The 25,464-nt window shown below is 34.8% G+C and overlaps 1 pseudogene across 1 annotated transcript; it reads left to right on the plus strand.

The window, feature by feature from the left end:
• Nucleotides 1–231: 231 nt before the first annotated feature.
• On the plus strand, nucleotides 232–24,103 carry LOC309660401 (eukaryotic translation initiation factor 3 subunit E-like; annotated as a pseudogene). Its single transcript has 4 exons — nucleotides 232–343; nucleotides 1,153–1,303; nucleotides 2,319–2,392; nucleotides 14,593–24,103. The product of its transcript is annotated as a eukaryotic translation initiation factor 3 subunit E-like (transcript).
• Nucleotides 24,104–25,464: the final 1,361 nt, after the last annotated feature.

The following is a 25,464-nucleotide window of genomic DNA, read 5'->3' on the forward strand; positions in this document are numbered from 1 at the left end:
ATTTGTTCATATAAATATTGTAAACTAATGACAGTAGGCCGACTGTATGATAGAGTAAGATGGATGAGGCATGGAAGGCATAGAAGGACTAGATTCCAATAAAGAGTAAATTACCACTGAGGGCAACTGTGGCTCAGTCCTGCTGGGGACCCTTAGAATTGTTTCTCTGAAGGAGAGAAAGCTGGGTCCTTCGCCATCACGTCTGTCCATCACTGTTGAGGGTTGTGCCCTATGGGCATTAGTCATCTCACACTTCCAAGCTACCCTGTGTGCAGGGTGAGTGAGCTTCCTGTAACTTCTGCAAAAACTATCAATCAGAATAGCAAAGCAGCCGGCACATGCGGTGAGATGCTGCTTGAGTGCATGGCAGGGAGCCCTCCACAATTGCAGCTGACATTGCAGGTTTGCTCAGGGGACCTTAACACAGAACCCCCAAATGGTATTCTACAGCATCCCTGTTTTTTTTTTTAAACTCTGCTTTTTATTTTATTTTATTTTTTAATTTTTATTTATTTATTTATGGCTGTGTTGGGTCTTCGTTTCTGTGCGAGGGCTTTCTCTAGTTGCGGCAAGCGGGGGCCACTCTTCATCGCGGTGTGCGGGCCTCTCACTATCGCGGCCTCTCTTGTTGCGGAGCACAGGCTCCAGACGCGCAGGCTCAGTAATTGTGGCTCACGGGCCTAGTTGCTCCACGGCATGTGGGACCTTCCCAGACCAGGGCTCGAACCCGTGTCCCCTGCATTGGCAGGCAGGCTCTCAACCACTGCACCACCAGGGAAGCCCCAGCATCCCTTTTCACTGCTCAGAAATGTCACTGCCTCACATGAAGTTCAGCTTTTTAATAACTTTTCAAAGGTGTGTCTGGCCACCACCTCTTGAGAAAAAGGGTTAAAGACAGGATTAGTATAGCGGGCTCTATTTCCTGCTACAGCTGTGCGTCCCAGTTCTATGCCTTATGTTCATCATTTCCCTCCTCTACCACCCATTCTAGAGTCCTCTCACACTTGGCCAGCTCCCCAGTTGACATATAAGCTGCTTGCCTAAAAGAGAAACACAGACCTTCATCCCTTAGGCATCTGAGTCTTTGGTTGCCTTGCCCCTTTTCAGGCAGTTATTGCTGAAAATGCCTTTTTCTGTTATCGTTGAACATAGAAAGGCCGACAGAAGCCACAGTGATCCACCTCAGTGCCCCCAATACTCCTCCATGCCTCCATGACGTGACAGCAACCATAGAAATTCACGATAATCACAGTCAACAACGCTGTCAGTTTACTAATTCCTTTATTTACGTGCTGGTCTACAGGTATGAGGGGCCCAGAATTACTAATCATATGTTGAAGCTTTAGGATTGGAGGACTCCTTAGTATATCCCTTAGAAGAAACATTTCCCTGCTGGGGTTAAAGATCTTGAATCTTGCAGAATTTAAAGTTGCAGGAATGAGCAGCACAAACTCCCCAGTGGGTCACTGAGAGGCATGGTGACAATGGTTAATCCTTCTTTCAACATTTGATTCCCACAACGGTGTATTCTAGTACTGGGTACAGGCATGATATAATACCTGTCGATTAAATATGAATATTGCATCAGAGAAGGCGGTATCCTAACCACAGAAGGTGTCGTCCCCATGCTGGCATTTTGGCTGAGCTTTTATGAGACTATTCTTACGTTCTGTCAGATTTTCTTTGATCCTGTGATGACATGCTTCCACCTTAGATGCAGCATTACATCTGATTCACTACCATGATCAGGAAGAGTAGGGTAACCTCAAATGTGCTCTTGATATTTTACCCTTATTATCTTATTATCTCTTATTCTCTAGATCAGAAATCTAATGTAAGGTTTCCAACAGCTTCTAAATATTTATTTAAACCCTGATTAAAAACTCAGGGTTTTAGAAAATGACATAGGGTAAGTCCATGAAATGATTGGATCCACTGCAAGATAGGTTTAGGCCAGAAATCCATTTACTGCCTTGCAATAATATATTAGGGATTAGGGTCACTTTAATTTCAGTATCAAGTAAGGCTCAGTTTTCAATGCCTCATGATAGATCTTGGGTATTCTTCTTCCTCAATATGCAGTTACTTTAAGGCCATAGGTTCTTTCAAGGAGAGATTGGTGAAACATTTATTATACATGCTTTTGGTGGCATGACAGAGTCTTTCCTCAAGAGAATTTATCTCCCTTTTGGTCACCAGGCCCTATGTGTGAGGTTAGCTCAGATCTGGAAACTGGGCAAGGAATAGTGATTTTTCACTGCAGAAGCTAATAGAAGCCTTGGTTTATTACCTCTTGAGGTTTTTTTATTCATATCCAGCATCACCCTTGCTGGCTGCTCATTTATTTCACTCCTAGACATATCACAGTGTCTTATAATTGTCAAAGAACCCCGTAAGTTAAGGACCCCTTGTTTATCATATTAGTATTGCTGTGCTTTATAGTAATTATATTGACTTTGCTCCTGATGGCTATGTGCCACCATCTGGTCTTTGCTATTCGGGAACCGTGTCATCTTCATTGACACGAGGGCCCTATCTCTCAGGGCATCATCTCCTCCTGCTAATTCTGTCTTACAGAAGACAGCCACAATGAACTTCTCAAAGATGCTAGTGTTCTTCTCACTAATGCATGCCTTCTTGGGTACAACAGCTATCACCATTACAGACCTCAGGCTCCTGCTTACTCTGTATCTTCACCATAATTTTAGCCTAGAAGACACTGAGGCCAAACATTGTCTCCTTTGCAGTTTTTCTACATTTACTATTAAATCCTGTGCTTGAATTTCAGCAAAGTTTACCCCTAGCTGTAGGAAATGAAAGTTTTGAAAAATTTCCATGAAGGCCCTTTGGCTTTCCCAGCATTCCCTGAATTCATAGGTGGATAACTTCAGACTGTCATTCTCTTTCTGCAAGCTTTCCAATATAAACAAACAAACAAACACACAAACAAATTAAAAATTCGGCTTATTCCATGGTTGTTAAAATTACCATTGTCCCCATATAGTTCAATATTAAAGTTACACCATAAGCCAATGTTTTCTCTCTCTCTCTCCTGCTGCTCAACCCATTCTAAAACAGGTGAAAGTATGAGTGATCGTGGTGCTAAAAGCAGAACTTAAGACAAGGACTTATTAAAATGTAGCTTATTTAGAAGGTGATAACCAGAAACATAAATGAAGAGATGAGGAAAGTGACACAGGAAAAGAAGCTATTTGTTCTCACTGATAACAACTGGCACTTAATCCCACTGTGGGCTTCATTCTCTCTAAAGAACTGTGTTGAATGTACTTGTTGAATGAAGAAGTGGAGCCTGGGACCTTGATTACTAATCCCTAGCTCCACTGATTGATGGATTCATCCAAGGGCATTCACTCTCTGAATTTCTGGGCTGCTTTGCTGATACTTCCTGAGTTGCTATAACAGAAAAGTAGAAAAATATGGCTATAGTTTCATATGGGATGTGATAAGTGTGATGAGCTCTGTCTGTGAAAAATGCAGCTTAGATTACAGTAGGCTAAGGGGTTGTGTCGTAGGGCACAAGAAGCAGCATTTCTCTTATATTCATGATCACATTTTTACTTATTATATCCATTTTACAGATGAGAAAATTTAGGTTCAGATTCTGAAATAATTTACCCAAGGTCACACAAAAAAATAAGTGACAGAATATAATTAAAGCTCACAAGAAATGTAGAATCTCCAGTCCTACCCCAGACCTACTGAATCTGAATCTGCAGTTTAATAGAATCTCTAGATGTTATACATGCATATTTAGGTTTGCTAAGCACTGGTTTCCATTTTTTTTCTTAAATGCCTATAGTTATAAATCAAAAGAGAAAGTCATATACAGTATCAAGTAATCCGAAAGGTATACTGTTCTTTTAATTAAACCAAAGAGATTCTCCTAAGTATTTTCTTTTACAAACCTTAACTAATTGAAATATTTTGCTGGGAGGGACCCAGTGCAATTTTTTTAAAGAAGTTTCTGTGAGTTAGAGTTGGGTTGGGAATTGATATAAAAGGAGTGTTACTGTCATAAGTAGTGTGCCAATCAGAGGTGAAGGCAATGACACACATGGGTATAACTCAAGGACGACTTATTTGAGAGCGTATTAGTTTTCTATTGCTTCTGTAACAAATTAAAAAAACTTAGCTTAAAATAACACAAATTTATTATCCTACAGTTCTGTTCGCTTGGCTATTTACTCTGCCCTGTTTCTCTTCTCTGCTCTGGAATAAAGATGTTGTTCAACTGGGCTTTTATCAAGAGGCCCTGGGAGAATTTTCTTCCAAACTCATTCAAGTTTTTGGAAGAATCCAGTTCCTTGTGATTGTAGGACTGAGGTCCACATTTCCTTGCTGGCTGTCTGCTGGGGGCTGTTATTAGCATCTAGTGGCTCTTAGGTCCTTCCCTGTGGGTCCCTGCATCTCAGAGTCAGCAAGGGCACATCAAATTGGCTCATGCTTGGAATCTCTCTGATTTTCCCTTCTGTCACATATATCTTGCTTTCCCTTCTGACACATTTTTTCTGCCTCCAGTCAGAAAAGATTCTCTACCTTTAAGTGTTCATGTGATTATATTGAACACGCCTGGATAATCCATATTATATTCCCTATTTTAAAGTCTGTAACCTTAATTTATATCTACAAAGTTTCTTTTACTATGTAGCATAACATATCCATAGGTTCCAATGATTAGGGGATGGATATCTTTGGAGAGCCATTCTGCCTACCACAGAGTTTATGTGCTTCAAAATATAGTAAGAGGTGGTTTGGAGATAGATTTTAGACAGCTATAAATGAGAGGAATACTTCCATTCTTTCAACAAATATTTATTGAGTAAATACTGCTTTCTAGTATTCTGGGCTAGGATTTTAGCTTTTGAACAATGGGGTGTTTTCAAAGATTATTAAGTAGAAAAGTGATAGAATAAGCAGTATCAGCAAAGCAGCCCAGAAATGCAGAATAAGTGCCCAAACCCCAGTTGCTGTCATCAGGCTATGGGTTCATACTTGAAGTGGAAGGGAGACTGATGATTTCTTCCTTTTTGTAACTGCAGGTTAGAGGTAGAGAGATAAGTGTCTCCTTTGGGAAGCTGGCCATGGAAAGAAAAAAGAAAGGATGACTTTGAGGAAAGGTACAAATAAATAACTGACAAAACTTTGTGCTTGGCATAAAAGGGATAAAGTTGATAAAGTTGGGGTAGGGATAAAGGGATAAAGTTGCATGATGATTGGGAGAATTTGAGGAATAGCAAAATGATCATTACAATATCAATATTTCAAGAAGAACAAAACAATGATCCCAAATCACTGAAGTGTCAGGCGTGCTTGAATAGAAACACCAGGTGAGACAGCAGCAAGCAACAAAAATAAAAACACCAACTTTTTTTGGTGTTCTTGCTTAATTGTTCTCTCCACTTGTTGCGGGCTGTCAAGTTGGACATTGCCTGGCATAATGGTGTGTTCCACAATCTTGACTTACTCACCAGTAAATCTCAAAATAACCCAGCTCTTCAAGTTTCAGTACAATTCTTGCCTATTTACAGGAAAAGAGTGTCATCATAGACAATGTGTTTCCAACAAATACTTAGGCAGCAATTGGAATAAAGCATGGACCAAAGTATTAAAAATGATGCAAACTGAGAATACATTGGAACTATCTGAAGAGTACAAGTTGAGGTTAAGTCGATCTTACCACTAGGGGAAGGTTGACATTTTTTTTTTTACACATATTCAGATGTTGTCTCCTCTAATACATGAACCAGAAACATTATGAAGAAATAATGGAATAGACACAGAGTATGACACATGTGGTGGGCATTTGCTTCAACATCTCTGGATGGCAGATTATTAAAAAAAAAAAACTCAGTTAAATCCTTAAGAAATTATTCATTCATATCCATACCTTGGTGTATATTTTATGGCTTCAGTTCTCCTACTGAAAAATAGTGTTTATTTTTAGGTTAATAGGCAAATACAACAATGTGGAAGGTCATACTACAATCTAAAACTGTCTCAAATGTTTTTGGTTTGGCTTTACGGAAAATGCATTGTGCCAAACACTTTTTCTCCTTTATTTTTAAACCCTTGTGTATTTTTAAAGAAAATGTAATCCACATGTTTCTTATTCATTTACACTTAACTCATCAAATTCCTCTTGTGTAAGAGTGACTTGGAGACAAAAAGACTTTGGAAATTATTTGTTTGCCTTTGAAGCTCTTTCTTTTTATTAGGAAAGTAATAGCATGTTCTTTGGTATAGTTTATGTTAGATACTCAGGTATTCAGTTTTTCAAGTATGTAAATAACATAATCTAGAATATTTATATTTGTCCTTATATCTTGCTTTCCCTATTCTATTAATATAATGGTAATCTTCACCATTATATCCTTTGTTATACTATTACTATGTTATTATTTACTATTAGTACTGTTGTTATAAACTTCATAATAACATTAGTGGTGTTACAAGAATATCTATATATTTGCAGCATCATTTACAAAGTGGTTTTATCTTACTCATCTTTCCTTAAAGACTTGTATGGAAAGAGAATTCCAGGCTTTGTAGCGTACTCACCTATTTCATTTCCTGATAGAATGTCAGAAAGAGAGAAATTGCCAACTGCTTTACAACCTCCAAAAATCTTCTTTTCAGTTCATCTGTTTTATTTCTACTTTCGTGACTAAGTGTGCTATTCATCTCTCATAGCTATTTTTAACCTCTCTTCAAATCCTTGTACAATTGTCTGACTTAATAATCTGAATTAAAAGTCATTTCATTGTTGAGCTGAATGATTCTGTCCTACTGGTTCCATTTATGTATTCTTTATACTTATGGATAAGACATTGTTCTAGTTTGCTTATCCTCTGAATTATAGCCTGTCACAGGTCTTTAAGTATTCTTAAATAATCTTGTGGATGTATACTCTGAAACGCAAGAGCACCCCCAAGCACCTTTAAAAGTAGGGTCTATGTCTTTTTATTTCTTTCATGTCTTCTTATCATGCTTAGTTCTGATTGCTACAACTTTTAATCTTAGTAAATATGACTGGTGGGTTGCTAATTTTTAAAGTACTATGTGGCATGTGCTACTTGCTTTCTGCATGAAAATAATATAGTAAAATGGCAGATAAAAGGGGATTCTGACTCGGTCTCTTTTTAAAATTAGATTGCATTCTTGTAATCTATTGTAAGGACTGGTCGTTAAACTATTTTCTTAAATTTAACTAGGGTCTTGAAAACACAATGCACATGAAAAGAACAAGTAGTGAACAAGACCTTAATCAAAATTGCCAGTTCATTTGCAAAACAGATACTGATGGCCCACAACCAGCAGAGCCTTGCTTAGGCTTTGTGCTAGATTCTGGCAATGAAGAGAGGAAAGACAACCTCTTCTCTCAGACAACTGACCATTTTGGGAGTCACAAATGTAGACGATTTCAACACTGTGCGCAGAGTGATAGCACAAAGGTCAAAGAGTAGAGGCAGGCATCTCGGTCTAGTTTCAGAAAAATGCTTTTGGAGCGATCTCAAAGTTAAGCAGGGTGTGCAAGCTAAGCATTATAACAGGGCAACATGAAAGCCTCAATTTAGGAGACATTTACATAGCACTTACTTGTGTGGGTTACTGTTCCAAGCTCCTTACAAATATGAACTCATTCACTCCTCATCACTATCCCATGGATAAGCACTGTTACTAACCTAATTTTACAAGTGAGGAAACTGAAGTACCTACAAGTTAAGTGAATTGCCCAAGATCAACAGCAGGCACAGCCAGGACTTAAATATAGGTATTGTGTGTCTCCATAGTCTCTACAGGAGACTTTTAATAGGGAATTTACGTACTCATGGAGAGCAACACACAATCAAGGAAGAACAAGTGGGTTGGCATTTCCTGAGGGTAAGTTATAACTGGGACAATGTCAAGAGATGAAGGAAGCTAAAGAAGTGAATGAGAACGATGTTACACTGAAAAACCAGGGTTTTATCTTAAACAAATCATTGTAATCATTGGGATAACAGGATTTTGTCTCAATATTAGAAAGAAGATTCTCTAGCATCATGGATTATGGGATACAAGATGGCTGGGTTGGAGGTAGAAAGACCTGGTAAGGGGTACCTGCAATAGCACAAGTGAGAGAAACAGTGGAAATATGGTTGGAGGGAAGCTGAAGCTCACATGAGTTATTCTAGGAGAGGGCATGCGAGGGCTTAAGCTGTTGATGTTGGAAAAGGAGAAAAAGTTGTGTCTGGAGTGATTCCTGAGTTTCTGATTAAGGCAACAGTGTAGACAGTGGTGACTACTGGGATAAAGAAGAAAAAAAGAGAATTGAACATTAGAAAATGCTTATGATACCATGTAAAGAGAAAAAGAAAGTAGAGCTCAAAATTGTATATTCTGTATTGTCCTTTAAAAAATATGTGTGTAATATGCACGGAAAAGCTCTGGTGAAAACAAGGACAACTATTCATTGTAAATGGTAAAATTTCTCAGAACTTTTCATTTTTCCCCGTATCTTCTAAATTTTCTGCAATGAACATGAATTAGTTATTTTTCCATTAAACTAAAAGTAAATGTTACTGGAAGGATTTAGATAGTGATCTTATTTAAAGTTAACTTCTATGATCTTTTAGGAAAGCAAATAAAGTACTTAGCAAAAGTAGATGATTTATTAACTTTGGATCAGGAATTCCCCTCTTAGGAAGCTAAAGTAATACGTAGGTTCTCACATGTTTATTTATAAATATATTTGTTGTCATGCAGAAAAATTAGCATTAACAATCAGGGTTGTTGAAAACAATTATAGCACAAGTATGTGAATGCATATTACACATTCATTAGAACAGTTACTTATAAAAATACTTAATCATCAGTGAAAATACTTCTGATATATGAAAATAGCAGGGTATGAATTCTTTGATGCTATTTACATAGGATATCTCTGAGTGAAATATGATACTGATTTTCTTTGACTTGCATTTTTTAAGATCTGTGAAATATACCTCCATATTTACTTATAAAATATAATAAAACATAAAAATAAAGACATTTAGTTCATAGTGTGAGCAGTTTCACTGCTGTTTAATCATTTCAAATGGGCTTATGTTGGACTGTAAGTACACAGCCAAAGAGGAGTGGAAAAGTCACCTGGGCTATGAGGCCGGCTGTGTCAGTGGAAGCAGTTGGTCAAAATCATGATTATAGATGAGAATAAGTATGAAGGACCAATGATTACATTAAAAAGTATGTTTCTCAGGAATATTTGAATATGATAAGAGGGATCACAGCTTTAAACTTAAAGAAGCACTAAATTTTGGAATTTCAGATACTAAGAAGATAAAAGGATATTTGCTGAGACATTATCATATTCTTGGGATTTCTAAAAAACAATGTTCAGGGCCCACACATAAATAGTGGACTTATTTGTGTTTTAGGCAAGTACTGCTTGTGTTATTATGTTTGGCTATTTGGATACATTGACCAACATTCAGATATGGTAGTGCTATGACTTGACTTCTATGGAAAATGTGAATCTTAAGGTAGCCATGTTTTTCCTTTGTCCCATGAAAAGTAATAGAATCTGTAGAAAATTAATTAATCTTCATTTAACCTTTATCAGTTTTTTAAGAAACCATATTTTAGATTCATTTGACAGAGCTAAAAATCCTAGGGTGTTAAAGTAATTGAAATGATGGTATCCACATGTAAATATCTTTAACTGCATGTTACTGGAACTTCTATGCTAATCTTTATATTAATTATTTATTGATATTTATTGAATGACTACTATGTGCAAGTGCTTTAAATGCATTATCTCATTTAATGCTCAGAAGAGATAAAACTTAGTGATAGATCAGAAACTGACTGGGAGCATTTAAATTGATTTTGTTATGTGGTCACCAGGCTAGTAAGCAACAGATTCATTAGAGAAGTAGGTAGTATAATCTACATTTGATAGGTGTTGGTATCAAGGCTGTGGCCCAAAGTCACATTACTGGACCACAGTGTTGGAATAAAGATTCAAACAACATTTAGTTGGAGCCTCTATGGCCACACTGTTTCCAGCATTTCTAGAAAATAGTATACCACTTACCATCCTTTAAAAACACTCTTGAGAATTTGCCATCTTAATGACTGATCTTTTCTTTTATAGATACCTGTTAAATATTTCTCATAGTGCTTCCATACATTTTTTTGTGGTCATATTTTTCATATACAGCTGTTGACAATTTATTTTATAAAGAGATAATTGACATACAACATGATATTAGTTTCAGGCATGTAGCATAATGATTTGATATTTGTATATATTGAGAAATAATCACTACAGTAAATCTAGGAAAGATCTGTTACCATACACAGCTTCATAATTTTTTTCTTGTGATGAGAACTTTTAAGACCTACTCTCTTAACTTTCAAATATGCAAGACAGTATTATCAACTATAGTCACCATGCTGTGCATTACATCCCTATGACTTACTTATTTCATAAGTGGAAGTTTATAACTTTTGACTCCTTTCATCCATTTGCAACCACCAATCTGCTATTCTCTGTATCTATGAACTTCTTTTTATTTTTTATTTTCGATTCCACATATAAGTGAGACTCTACAGTATTTGTCATTTTTTGTCTGACTTATTTCACTTAGTATAATATGCTCACTTAGTATAATATGCTCAGCACCTATACTGTCACAAATGGAAAGATTTTATTCTTTTTTTTTTTTTTTTGCTGAATAATAGTCCAGTGTATACAAATATACACCACATCTTCTTTATCCTTTCATTCATTGATGGACAATTAGGTTGTTTCTGTATCTTTGTTATTGTACCTAATGCTGCAATGAACATGGGGGTGCATATATCTTTTTGAGTTAGTGTTTCTGCTTTCTTTGGGTAAATACACAGAAGTGGAATTGCTGGATCATATGGTAGTTCTATTTTTAATTTTTTGAGGGACTTACATACTCTATAGTGGCTGCACCAATTTACATTCCCACAAACAGTGTACAAGGGTTCCTTTTTCTCCACATCCTCGCTAGCATTTTTTATCTTTTGTCTTTTTGATAATACTATTCTAACAGGTGTGAGGTGATATTGTGGTTTCAATTTGCATTTCCCTGATGATTAATGACACTGAGCACATTTTCATGTACATGTAGGCCATCTGTATGTCTTCTTTGGACAAATGTCTATTCAGGCCCTGTGCTCATTTTTAAATTGAATTGTTTTTGCTAATGAGTTGTATGAGTTCTTTATATATTTTGGATATTAACCCCTCATTAGATATATGATTTGAAAATATTTTCTCCCATTTAATAGGTTGTCTTTTATTTTGTTGATGATTTCCTATGCAGTATAGAAGCTTTTTAGTTTAATGCAGTCTCACTTTTGTTGTTGCTTTTGTCGCCCTTGCTTTTGGTTTCAAATCCAAAAAAAAAAAAATCACAAAAGCTATGCCAAGGAAATTACCTCCTATGTTTTCTTCTAGGACTTTTCTGGTTTCAGGTCTCACATTCAAGTCTTTAATCCATTTGAGTTAATTTTTGTGTATGGTGTAAGACAGTGGTCCAGTTTCATTCTGTTGCATGTTGCTGTCCAGTTTTTCCAACACTATTTATTGATGAGACTGTCCTTTCCTCATTGTATATTCTTGGCTCCTTTGTCATAAATTAATTGACCATATACATTGAGTTTATTTGGGAACTACCTATTTGTTCTATTGTTCTATGTCTCTTTTTTTAGGCCAGTTCCATATTGTTTCGATGACTATAGCTTTGCAATATAGTTTGAAGTCAGGGAGTGTGATGCCTCCAGCTTTGTTCTTCTTTCTCAAGATTGCTTTGTCTACTTGGGGTCTTTTGTGGCTCCACACAGGTTTTAGGATCTTTTCTTTCTGTGAAAAAGTGCCATTGGAATTTTGATAGGGATTTCACTGAGTCTGTATATTGCTTTGTGTAATATGCACATTTTAACAATATTAATTCTTCCAATACATGAACATGGAATATCTTTCCATTTATTTGTGTCTTCTTTAATTTCTTTAATCAGTGTCTTATAGTTTTCAGAATACAGGTTTTTCACCTTGGTTAAATTTATCCCTGAGTATTTTATTCTTTTTGATGCAATTATAAGTGCAATGGTTTTCTTAATTTCTCTTCCTGAGAGTTTGTTGTTAGTGCATAGAAACACAGCAGATTTTTTATGTTGATTTTGTATCCTACAACTTTACTGAATTAATTTATTAGTTTTAACAGTTTTTTGGTAGAGACTTTAGGGTTTTCTACATATAATATTATGTCATCTGCAAAGAGTGACAGTTTTACTTCTTCCTTTCCAATTTAGATGCCTTTATTTTTCTTGCCTACTTGCTCTGGCTAGGACTTCCAAAACTATTTTAAGTAGTATTTACCTGTTAAATATTTCTTATAGTGCTTATGTTTATTCCTTTTGTAGTCATGCCTTTCATATATAGCTGTTGACAATTTAATTTTTATAGTATGTAACTTTCCATATGTTCTATGTATCTTTGTACTGTCATGATTTAACTTAGTCATTTTGGGTTAAGGAGAAAGAGTTCTCTTCTGGAATTAAAAAATATTTCTTTTTTTCCCCACAGCCCTTCCTCTTTTCTTTTCTCCATGTCTTTCTATCTCTTTCTTCCTTCTTTCCAATCTTTTTTTAAAAATTTAACTATTGTATTTAAACCTTGCAGTATTGGGAGAGGGGAGATTTGATATGGGGGTAGGTGTGATTTTTCATTCTATGTGATATTTTATCTTACCAAGGACAGAAGTATAATGGGAGAATTGTTTTCTTCAATGATTTTAAGAAAATATTGAATATTTATATTGGAATTCATTATTCTTCAGTTTTACTTGTTCTTATGAAGCAAGAATTGTTTTCTATATTTTGCAGATAAGTCAGCTGAAACTCAGAGAGATTAAATGATGCATCCAAAGCCATTCAGCAAGGAAGTTTTCTGAATGTGGATTTGAACCCAGATCTGCCTGGTGTCAATGCTCATGATATTTTTCTATTCAGATACTCTCTTACTTTATTTTAAACATAGGATTATTAGACTTCAGAGATGAAAGAGAATTTGAGATTACTCATTCCAACAACTTCAATTCATGTTTTAGGGAACTGTAGCCTAGAGGAGTTAGACCACTTAGTTAAGGTCATGTAACCATAAAGTTATTGGATTGAGCATAAAGTTCGTTTGTTTTTTTCCATAAGATGGCTCTAGTAGCGCTTAGTTGTCTAACTTCCTTAGAAACAATTTTGTTAGATTGTATTGTGACAGCTATCATATCAGCGTGCATTAAAATTAAAAAAAACTTATAAAAATTGGTGAATTTTTGTGTAGCCATTTTAATATTGAAGATGGAAGAAAAAAGCAACACTTTCAGCATATTATGCTTTATTATTTCAAGAAAGGTAAGAATGCAACTGAAACGCAAAAAAAGGATTTATGCAGTGTATGGTAAAGGTGCTGTGACTGACTGAACATGTCAAAAGTGGTTTGTGAAGTTTTGTGCTGGAGATTTCTCGCTGGACGATGCTCCATGGTCGGGTAGACCAGTTGAAGTTGATAGCGATCAAATCGAGACATTAATTGAGAACAATCAACCTTATACCACGTGGGAGATAGCCGACATACTCAAAATATCCAAATCAAGAGCTGAAAATCATTTGCACCAGCTTGATTATGTTAATCACTTTGATGTTTGGGTTCCACATAAGTTACACAAAAAAAATCTTGACTATATTTCCGCATACGATTCTCTACTTACACGTAAGGAAAACATTCTGTTTTTAAAACAAATTGTGACGGGTGATGAGAAGTGGATAGTGCACAATAATATGGAACAGAAGAGATCATGGGGCAAGCAAAATGAACCACCACCATCTACACCAAAGGTCAGTCTTCATCCAAAGAAAGTGATGTTGTGTATATGGTGGGGTTGGAAGGGAGGCTTCTATTACGAGCTCATTCAGAAAACCAAATGATTAATTCCAGCAAGTACTGCTCCCAGTTAGACCAACTGAAAGCAGCACTCAACAAAACGCATCCGGAAGTAGTCAACAGAAAATGCATAATCTTCCATCAGGATAGCGCAGGACTACACGTTTCTTTGATGACCAGGCAAAAACTGTTACAGTTTGGCTGGGAAGTTCTGATTCATCTGCTGTATTCACCAGACATTGCACTTTCAGATTTCCATTGATTTCGGTCTTTACAAAATTCTCTTAATGGAAAAAATTTCAATTCCCTGGATGACTGTAAAAGGCACCTGGAACAGTTCTTTGTTCAAAAAAATAAAAAGTTTTGGGAAGATGGAATTATGAAGTTGCCTGGAAAATAGCAGAAGGTAGTGGAACAAAAGGGTGAATAAGTTGTTCAATAAAGTTCTTGGTGAAAATGAAAAATGTGTCTTTTATTTTTAACTTAAAAACCAAAGGAACTTTTTGGCCAACCCAATACTATAGCACCAGCATTAATTGTGGTTGCTTTCTTTCCATATTTCAGGAACTAACAAATTGGCCTAAATTCCTTGGCTTACTGGGTTTAAATTTAAAAAATAGACTCCTACACTTTACTTTTCCTTGGCAAGAAGGTGGAGTACGACTTGACTACTCACATTGCACACTTTTCGGATCGGCATCTAGTCTTTTCATTGCTTGAGTTTCTCTCTGTAAAGGAGATATATAATGAAAAAGAATTATTACAAGGGAAAGTGGATCTTCTTAGTGATAACAATACGGTAGCCTTTGCTATGGATGTATACTAAAACCTTTGTTCTGATGATATTCCTCATGCTTTGAGAGAAAAAAGAACCACTGTTGCTGCACAACTGAAACAGCTTCAGGCAGAAACAGAACCAATTGTGAAGATGTTTGAAGATCCAGAAACTACAAAGCAAATGCAGTCAAACAGTGATGGTCAGATGCGGTTTGACTACCTGGCAGACAAACATGGTTTTAGGCAGGAATTTTTAGAGACACTCTCGGTATGCAAAATTCCTATATAAATGTGGAAATTACTCTTGAGCTGCAGAATATCTTTACTTCTTTAGAGTGTTGGTTCCAGCAACGGATAGAAATGCTTTGAGTTCACTCTGGGGAAAACTGGCTTCTGAAATCTTAATGGAGAATTGGGATGCAGCCATGGAAGACCTTACATGGCTAAAAGAGACCATAGATACAATTCTGTGAGTTCTCCACTTCAGTCTCTTCAGCAGCGAACATGGCTCATTCATTAGTCTCTGTTTGTTTTCTTCAATAACCCCAAGGGCGTGATAACATTATCGATCTCTTCCTTTACCATCCGCAGTATCTTAATGCAATTCAGACGATGTGTCCACATATTCTCCACTGTTTGACCACAGCAGTCATAACAAAGAAAGATGTTTGAAAACGCTGCAGGTGCTAAAAGATCTGGTCCACGTTATTCAACAGGAGTCTTACACATGTAAAGACCCAATTACAGAGTTTGTTGAATGCTTATATGTTAACTTTCACTTTGACGGGGCTCAGAAAAAGCTGAGGGAATGTGAATCAGTGTTAGTGAATGATTTTTTCTTGGTGGCTTGTCTTGAAGACTTCATTAAAAATGTCTGTCTCTTCATATTTGAGACTTTTTGTCGCATCCATCAGTGTATCAGCATTAACATGTTGGCAGATAAACTGAACATGACTCCAGAAGAAGCTGCAAGGTGGGTTGTAAATTTTATTAGAAATACAAGACTGGATGCCAAGATTGATTCTAAATTATGTCATGTGGTTATGGGTAACAATGCAGTCTCACCCTATCAGCAAGTGATTGAAAAGACCAAAAGCTTTTCATTTAAAAGCCAGGTGTTGGCCATGAATATTGAGAAGAAAATCAGAATAGTAGGTCAGAGGTTCCTAACTGTGTAACTCAGGACTCTGGCTTCTCCTGAAGAACTGTACAGAAAAAATGAAAAATCTATAAAAGAAAGGTGAAATAAAACCATTTTACAAAGGTGAAATATTTTAGAAACAATTAACGTGTTAAATATAAATTTTGGAGACTTTGAATAAAATTGTCTGTGCTTCATTAAAAAATAAAATAAAAAATAAAAAAATAATAAAATAAAACATAGACTCCTGAAGTAGGGAGATGAATTAGAAAAAGATGTACCATTTGGACAAATGATGATTTTGTGCAATTAAAACTGCACCCCTGCCTCAGTGTCAGGTATCTGGGTGCAAGGACTGGAGGTGGACTTTTAACTCCCCCTATCCACTTCAGCTGGATACCCTTGAGCTATGTACCAATTCATGACCATTTGTAGTCACTCTTCAAATAGAGACTTCAAAAACCTTTCTTTTGTCTCTTCTTACACAGCATCTCCTTTAACTTTGTCACATGGTGTTGCTTTGCTCCTCTAGTCTCCATTTGGGGTGTATTGTTGATATGTTATAGTAACATATCAACAAGCACTGATTGTTGCTTTAGTTATTGCTCTTAGGAGTGTCTTGGTCTTATGCCAATATCAACAGTGCTTTCATCTTTAGGGCTCTGAGCAGGCGCTCTATTATACAGTCATATGAACTGCAGACTCCATTGTAATAAATCTGTTCTCAATATACCCTTTAAGTTTATATTCAATTACCCTTTCACTCATAGGATTTTAACATTAGGCTAAAATTGAACATCTTGTTCTACTAATTATAAACAATAAAATTTTTTACATTCTCTAACTAAGTTTAATTCAGAAGTAAAATTAGCAACTCATGTACCTCTAAACTAGTAGTTCTCAAAGTATGCTCCCTGATTCAGAAGTATTAGTATCATCTCGTCACTTGTTAGAAATAAAAATCCTTGGGCCCACTCAGGAATCACTACTGAGTGATTCTGATGTGCACTGAAGTTTGAGAGCAACAGATCTAAACCATTATGCTTTACTTGCCTTACTCCTAAAATATTTTATATTACAACCACACGTGATGACCCATTCATTTCCAATTATGCTACTAAATTTGCTTATGTTTCTCTTTCCCAAATAGCATGTGTAACTTAGGGAAACTTGAAAGCACGCTGAAAAAAAAAAGTGGTATGATGGAGATCATACCAAATGCCCTTATTGGCTTCACAGTAAACACTGTTTGCCAATTTTATAGAAGATAATACTGCAACATCTTTTTATACATTTCTTACATATATTTCTTAAGTTTTACTTCATTATTCCTAACATCAGAGAAAAAAATATATCAGAGGTTTTAGAGTATAGGTTCAGTACTCAGTTATCATATTTGTTCATTGAATTGTGGTTTATTTTAAAACTAGACACTGTAAATGAAGTTTCTTGGGTTAAATGTGCTGATTAAAGAAAGGGTCATTAATTTATTTTTAGTCACAACTCTCCAAATAGGAAAGTAGTCACAACTCTCCGAATAGGTGTAGTTGAAACTGAACAACAGATTAATACTAAAATCAGTTTTACATTAGTTTACAAAAATATATGTATATTGTTCTAAAAAGGTTTAGACTAAGTTACTTTCATTTTCAAATCTCTAATTGTGCTAGTTTTGGGTATCTTGACCACTGAGCTATTAAACATAAAAAAATTTGCACCATTCCAACATAATTAGATAGCTGATTATAATACTACGATCACAGCTGCTGAAGCCCAGCACAACTTAAACAATGTCATTTTTTAGTTTCTTAATAAAAAGAATACATATCTATGAGGTCATCATAAATTAGTTCCTTGCCATTTGTATCATTGAATTTTATTTTTATATTTCAAGACTGAATCACCTTTTGCAACAAAAGAAATAGTATATATTCTTTTAGTTAACTACTTGGAAAACAAAGTTATTTCTGTCTTGAATATACAACATTTTCTTCCTTTCTAGTAATCACAACATTCGTTTTATGATACTTAGATTTTTTTGGTGGAGTGCTGTTACTCTAGCATCAAAACAGGTTTATGGTGTCTCTGCAACTGAAATATCAACTAGAGACAAAGTCAGATTGTGTGAAATTTCCCTACACTTTCTTGGGTAATTCTCAAATTCCACGGAGTACTTCACATTGTAACAACAGATGTGTGCTGTCCATTAGGTACTGCTGTCCCATTTTGTCTAATTGGGCTCAATATTGTAGCTATCAGATATGCTTCCTCTTATTGTTATCTGATACCATCTACAAGAAGTATCATTCATCATTTCTACATGATAACATAAAATGTGTGTCTTTTTAATACTGGTCCTTTTGAACAAACTAGTTGTTTCTTCTGTATAATGTCTTCCAGCTCTGCTGTCCTGTGGGAAACATAAATCTATTTTCTTTGTGTGAGAGGTTTCCTCTAAGACGTAGAGTATTGGCTTAGAATAGTTCCAACATGTAGTGGATCATTCAGAAGTTGAAATTTTATTTATTTTGTTGAAAGGATAATATATATTTATTATAAAGGCAAAAATTCACACAAGCACAAAGAAGCTCGTGCACATAACACCCGTATACACAAGACTACTGCTGCTGGTTTGAGTACATGAGACCTAAGGCAATCTGAAATAATGGTTTTAGTTTAGTCATCTGATCTAATGACAGATGCTCACTTGCCTTGTTCATCTCTATGATCTGTAGACTCCTCAAGGAAAATTCCCATTTGCTATTCTTGGGGTAGACATGGAAAATTATGAAGGTTTAAAAAGAAACAGGCTACTGGGGTTTAGGGTTCCATCTAAATGAGGCAAATTCCAGATAATTTTTGATTTTATGTTAATAAGAAAAATCTATTATTAAGGCTCTTTGCAGTTTTTACAATGTTTTTATTTTTTGCATAGTATCTTATATCTTTTGATAGTCACCGCAAAGTTATGAGTCAAAGAAAGTTGTGATGGTCTCCATGAGGAAATTGGGATCTAATGTGGTTAAATAAATGACAACAGGTCACACAGTATTGTATGGCAGAACCAACCAGCAATCAGGCCTCTGACTCCTAAATCAATAATCTTCAAATTATCCCAATGAACATCAATAATTAAAATAAGGAAAAGATTTTCTCTCTTAAGACCTATAATATTCAAATGGTCATCCATGGTCTCCCACTATGGTCTCACTGCCTCATTGATTTGGCTTTTCTCACAAACAGCTGAAGTAGGCTTAGTTCATTCAATTGTTCTCTAATTTACTTCATAAATATGTAGATAGACTAAAGGATTGATTATCTGCATAAACAGGGAAATCCATCCATATAAATTTATGAATTTTATTGACTTATGAATGTGACATATTGATTAAAGTTGTCAATTTATTTGTCCATCTAGACAGTCTAAAGCAAAAATATGGATACTAAGAGTATTATAATAGAATTGGAGTTTTATATTAAGCCCCTAAATCAGTTGTTACATTTCTACAAAAATAAAAATAACTTTTGATTTGTACAGTTATTTCTGTTGCTTTGGATATAATAATCACCCTGATGAATATTCAACTTTGAAAATAGAAGCAACTATAAAAATAATGAAAATGCAAACATGGCAGTACTTTGCCTCTCTTTTTATGGAAAATGCGTTATAGTGCTGCTGCTTTTGATAAGAAACAGTCTGTTCTATGGTCATGATGTGGCTCTCTGCTACACAAGCAGCTAAGAGCATCCAAATGACATAATGGGAATAAAATTACGGCTCTCAGAGAGTCTGCTCCATCACTAGTCATATCTGAATTGTCCCAATTGAAGAAGTAATATGAGCACTTTTTTTGGTGATTTAAATATATGTGTTTTCTACTCATTTCTAGACAATAATGGTTTCGATTTGTTCCTTAATTCGGTATTTCTTGTACAGTTTTTAGTGGTATATTGACTTACATTAGTAAAAGAACAGTATGAAAAAAAAAAAGAAACTTTTCTTTGCCTGAAAAATACTAGAATATCATAAACAACTGCCTGTATCCTGGCAGGACTATGTTAGCATTTTTGGGAAGCAGGAAAACAAAACAAATCAAAGACTTTACCATATGAAAAACAAATCTGGTGCTTAAAAGCAAAATTTGTTTTTATTCCTCAAGCTTTTCTATCTCTGGGCATATATGCTTAAGAATGTGGAAACATAAAAGAAAATATGATAGATTTTCAAATATTAAAAATAAGTTATATTATTTGTATAAAATATGCTGAAAAATTGACATCTCCAGCCATGTACTTTTGATTCTAGACTTAAAGGTAAAGGAATGAATTTGCTAAAGCAAGGGCTCTAAATTGATTATACATAACTTAGGAACCAATTATTTAAAAAAATACATTAAAGCAATGAATGTGGTACATACATACACATAATACAATGCCAGCAAAAATAGCCTTGTCAAAGACCATAGTAACAATTTCAAATCTGACAAGTCTGGCCCTATTAATAGTGGAACAAACTAGGTCAGATTCTTTAATAACTCTAGGCCTAGGTTAATAGGAATGATAATTGTAATACCTACATCTTAGAGTTGTTGAGAAGTTTATGTAAAATAAAATAATGGTTACATGATATTCAATAGGTAGAACTGTTTTAAGAAAAATTGCTTATAACTGTCAGCCATCATGCATAAAAGCTGTTAATGATATGTAAAAAATGGAAAATTCAACATGTAAATTAACATTTCTGCAAAGAGAACAATTGGAAAAGCAAATTTAAGTTTTTTGAGATTTAACCAAAGACTTCCTTGATGCTTGTATTAAAAAGAGAACAGTGACTAAAGCTTTTGGCACACTGGGGAACTAACATACCTATCAAAAATCCTTGGAGATTTGTGAAAAGAAAATATTTTCTGCTGTTTTCAATGAGTATATTCCTCACTCTAACAGTTTTAAAAATAACCTGTAAATGTGAAGCAGGAACAGTTTAGCACATTCAGCCATTCAGTCATTTTTCCATTCAACAAATATTTTCAGCTGCCTACTATGTGTCAGGAAATGTGCTAGACTCAAGATGAAAAACATATGGTCCCAGCCTCAGGGACATTCTGATGTTCTCACAAAACATTGGCAAGATAAAGTCTCAAAACCTCCTGCCCTTTTATATCCACACCAAGCATCGAACGTTTTACAATAGCCATAGAAGTTATAACTTCTATATTTATTGATTCACTGACCAAATGCGAAAGCTAAACAACCTGGAAAAAAAGAAAAAACTGTTCACTTCTGAGGAGATCATAAGGAGGACCTATTTGGGGACCTAGTTATTATTTTTTCAAATCAAAATTTCTTGAATTTATACTTTAATAAGTCCAAACCTTAGGTAGTCAGAGCAGAAACACCACACTGTGTAATAGCAATTTAAGTAAAATGTGCTAGTCATCTCACACATGCTAAAAGTTAGCTAGCATATTTTGCTGATGTGTTAATTTTTTTTTTTTAATTCCACAAGAAAGTCTTTGTTTAACAAATTATAAGAAACAGCCAATTTGAAAAATGTTATCTTGCTATTTCTGTCGTTATATTTAAGAAATATTTCTATGATCTATAATATAAAAACTAATTTTAAGATGATTTTAAAATCATCTTGAAAATTGCCTAAAGTAAATTTTGCTATATATCTAATACTATGTGTTTGACATATCCATAAGATCAAAATTCTCTTAAGTCCTATGATCAGTTGAAAACATAAAAAAAGCAATTACTGTTTTGACATCAGATTTTTACTTTTTCTTAGCAATGCTTCAGTCACTTGAAAGACCATGGTGTTGAACACCAAAATACATGAAATACTTCTAACTTTTAAAGATGTCCCCCCACCCCAGCCTTTCTGGAATATCTTCATGAGGTCACTGAGGGTAAAACATTAATTTAGGAAAAAGAAATTCTAAAATGTAACTTGACTCATTTTTTTTTTCCTTCTAGAAACTCCTCCAAACAAGGTAAACTTAAAAGGAAAATTATATTTTAAAATATAATAATCATAATAACATTTCCCTATTATATGCATATATATACATATATTTCTGTCCAAATGATTCTCATATATTATACATGGGAAATTATGAATAGAAGTGTCCATTGCCAAAAGAGGTTATGATTATATATTCTTACATGCTCTAAGGTATTGAGTTTAGCATAAACAAAGTTCATAGACCTGAAAACTTGAAAATTACATAATGACTCATACCAAGCAATTTTGAATATGTTGGTTCTGTTATGAGTTATCCTAAGGCCACTGAATCTTTACAGATAGTTCTTCCTAAATCTAATATAGAGGGGAAGAACAATATTGCAGAAAAGGACCGGGCAAGCTGAACAGGCTGACTTCAAATCCTGATTCTACCATTTACTGGCTTTGTGACCTTCTCTGGGTCAGAAACCCCATCTATATTTGGGGATGACCCCTTATTCCCCTTCAAAAAAGTATCTTCCTCATAGGGGTATCATGAAGATTAAATGAGTTAACACACAAAGAAGCACTTAGAGTAACAACTTAATAAGAATTAACTCTTATTTTTTAATGCTCATGGATCCACCACTATAAAAATTACCTTTGGGTTCTAGAAAATAAAATTGGTAAATCTAAAGGAACACTCAGTGCTATGAATGTTTCCTATAAATTGCTCAAAGCTATGAGTGCTTCCTACAAAAATCACTTGTTATCAAATCATCTCTAGATAGACTTACCTAATGCCAAAGCCCAGAAAAAAAGAGAATAACTTTGAAAAAAAAAATAAAAACCAAAAAGTTTCATTAGGCTTTCAAATATTCCCAGATATCTAGACCCAGAAATTCCTGTAACTGTGAAATCAAGCCAGGCAGATATTATTTTCACCTTCAGGTGATTATATGACTTTAAATGCTAGGCATTTAAATGTTGGGATATGATTTTTTTATCATGCTTTTCAAGAAAGGAATTAAAGTGGTTATTAATTAATCGCAAGACTAATTTGAGTCTGGGAATGCCAGAAGAGAAGTTGGCTGGCAGACCCAGCCAGTTCAAAGAGAACAGACTGTGATTACATTCTCTCAACTTCCTGGTCAAGATCAAACTTTATAACATGTTTTGAAGAGTAAATGAGACTGTTCCATGAGGCCAGCACAAGGAGAAAGAAAGTCATTTCCTTTTTAATTTATTTCAACTGGCATGTGTCTTGGGTCAGTTTCTGAATAATTTTTGTATATTTAATGAGCAAAAATGCAAGTGGAATTTTTGGTTTCCAACTCATGCAGACATACGTCTTCCAGGTTCTTTACCTTAAAAATAAGTTATGAGAAGTTAAGTCTTGAAAGATCTTATTAATATAGGCTCTAGTCATACCTAGTGTCAGAGGGACTTCACATGGAAAAAAATGAAAGAAAATGTCAAAAGCAAGTATGTTGCATTCAGAATAGCACACGTAGCTATCTTCAGATTTTCCTAAATATAAAGAAATAGGAATCTCTGCTAAACCTCAAGTGATTTCAGGAAAAATATAAATCTTGCTGTCCAAACAGACCAGAATTTAGATAATTCAGAAAACTGTTATAGTGGAGCCAATACTGTTCTAGAATTTTACATTTTGTTATTTAATATATATTTTGAGAGTTTAGCTAAGCTACTCCATGATATTGTTGCCTCTGCATCCATTTTGTTTGGTTAAGTAGCCTATGAGGGTATTAAACTGACACTAGCCCCTCATGAAAGTGCCCCCAAATAACAGTCTGCAGAGTCACAAGCAAATTAAGTTTCTGATAATACTTCCCCAATGGCTCTTGTGATCAACAATCTTTCCCACCTCTCAGTGCCTTCTCCGTGTGCTCCCTTTAGATAAGACCCCTGTGGAGCTTACCAAAACCCCACTCTTTTGAATTGAATTAACCAATCTTGCCTTAGCCTGGGAACCCCAAAGCACTTAGCCTAGGAACCCTAATAAAAGCATGTGCTCGAGGACCTGCCTCTTTCTCTGCCTGCACTCTGCCTTGACCTCTCTATGTAACTTTTTTTTTATTTAATTTTTTAAAATGGAAGTATAGTTGATTTACAATGGTGTTTTAGTTTCAGATGTACAGCAAACTGATTCAGTTTTATATATATATATATATATATATATATATATATATATATATATATATATACACACACACACACACACACACACACACACATATATATATATATATATTCTTTTTCAGATTCTTTTCCCTTAGAGATTATTACAAGATATTGCATATAATTCCCTGTGCTATACAGTAGGTCATTGTTTACCTATTTTGTATATAATAGTGTGTTCATGTTAATCTCAAACTCCTAATTTATCCTTCCCACCCTCTACTTTCCCCTTTTGTAACCATAAATTTGTTTTCTATGTCTGTTGATCTATTTCTGTTTTGTATATAAGTTCATTTGTATCATTTTTTTTAGATTTTACATATAAACCATATCATATGATATTTGTCTTTCTCTCTCTAACTTACTTCACTTAGTATGATAATCTCTAGGTCCATCCATATTACTGCAAATGGTATTATTTCATCCTTTTTTATGGCTGAGTAGTATTCCATTTTGTATATATACCACATCTTTATTCATTCAGCTGCCGATGGACATTTAGGTTGCTTCCATGTCTTGGCTGTTGTAAATGGTGCTGCAATAGCATATGATCCTGCAATCCCACTCTTGGGCATATATCTGGAGAAATCTATGTAACTTCTTTAGAGTACCATGTACTTCCCCCAGGACCTGTGAGTAATAATCTTCTCTAGTTCAACTTTCTTGTGGTCTGTAGTTGAACCATAACTCACCATTCAGTAACCTGTGCTCCACTTAATAAATGTTAATTTAACAAAGTTTTAACAATATCACAGTAAAAGTTTGGCTATTTAAATATCTTAGATAAAGCATTTTTACACAGAAAAAATTAATTTAAAAATATTAACTCATAATGACCATTAGATCCCAATTATTATAAATCCTTAATACCTAAATTAAGGACTTCCACGGCTATAGCAGATATTCTAAGTGATCTTATTTGTCCTATTAAAGTAGACCTAGTGAACGAACGTGAATAAAAAATGTACCACAGTTAGGGAAAATACTAGGATGATTTTATTGCTACTGTAGGTAAAATTGGTTGAGTAATTTGCTTGGAACTTAGAATTATCTATCAAAGAAGACATCAGAAGCAGAGACCATACTGACTGGATTGACAGCTCAGGGCTACCAAAAGAATGGTTTGCAAATTAATTCTCAAGCAGATACAACACAGCCTGTAAGTCAAATATGGGCATCATACTTATAATTTTTTTCAGTGGGAATTTAAAAATAAAGGAGATCATTATGTCACAATGAGTGGTCATTGTATCTTTTATGTAAGAGTTGAAAGATCCTAAAATCAGCATTGAGGTGAAAATAAACCATCTGTAAATCCCCTTTTATAAGAGAAACACCAATAGTGCATTAATTTTTGCTGCATTTTGTAGATTCATGTCACTACCCTCAATATATAATTAAATAATGTTTCTCTGACTGGATTTT

The sequence above is a fragment of the Balaenoptera physalus genome (assembly GCF_965194825.1).
Source record: "Balaenoptera physalus genome assembly, chromosome: 4".
Taxonomy (NCBI): Eukaryota; Metazoa; Chordata; class Mammalia; order Artiodactyla; family Balaenopteridae; genus Balaenoptera; species Balaenoptera physalus.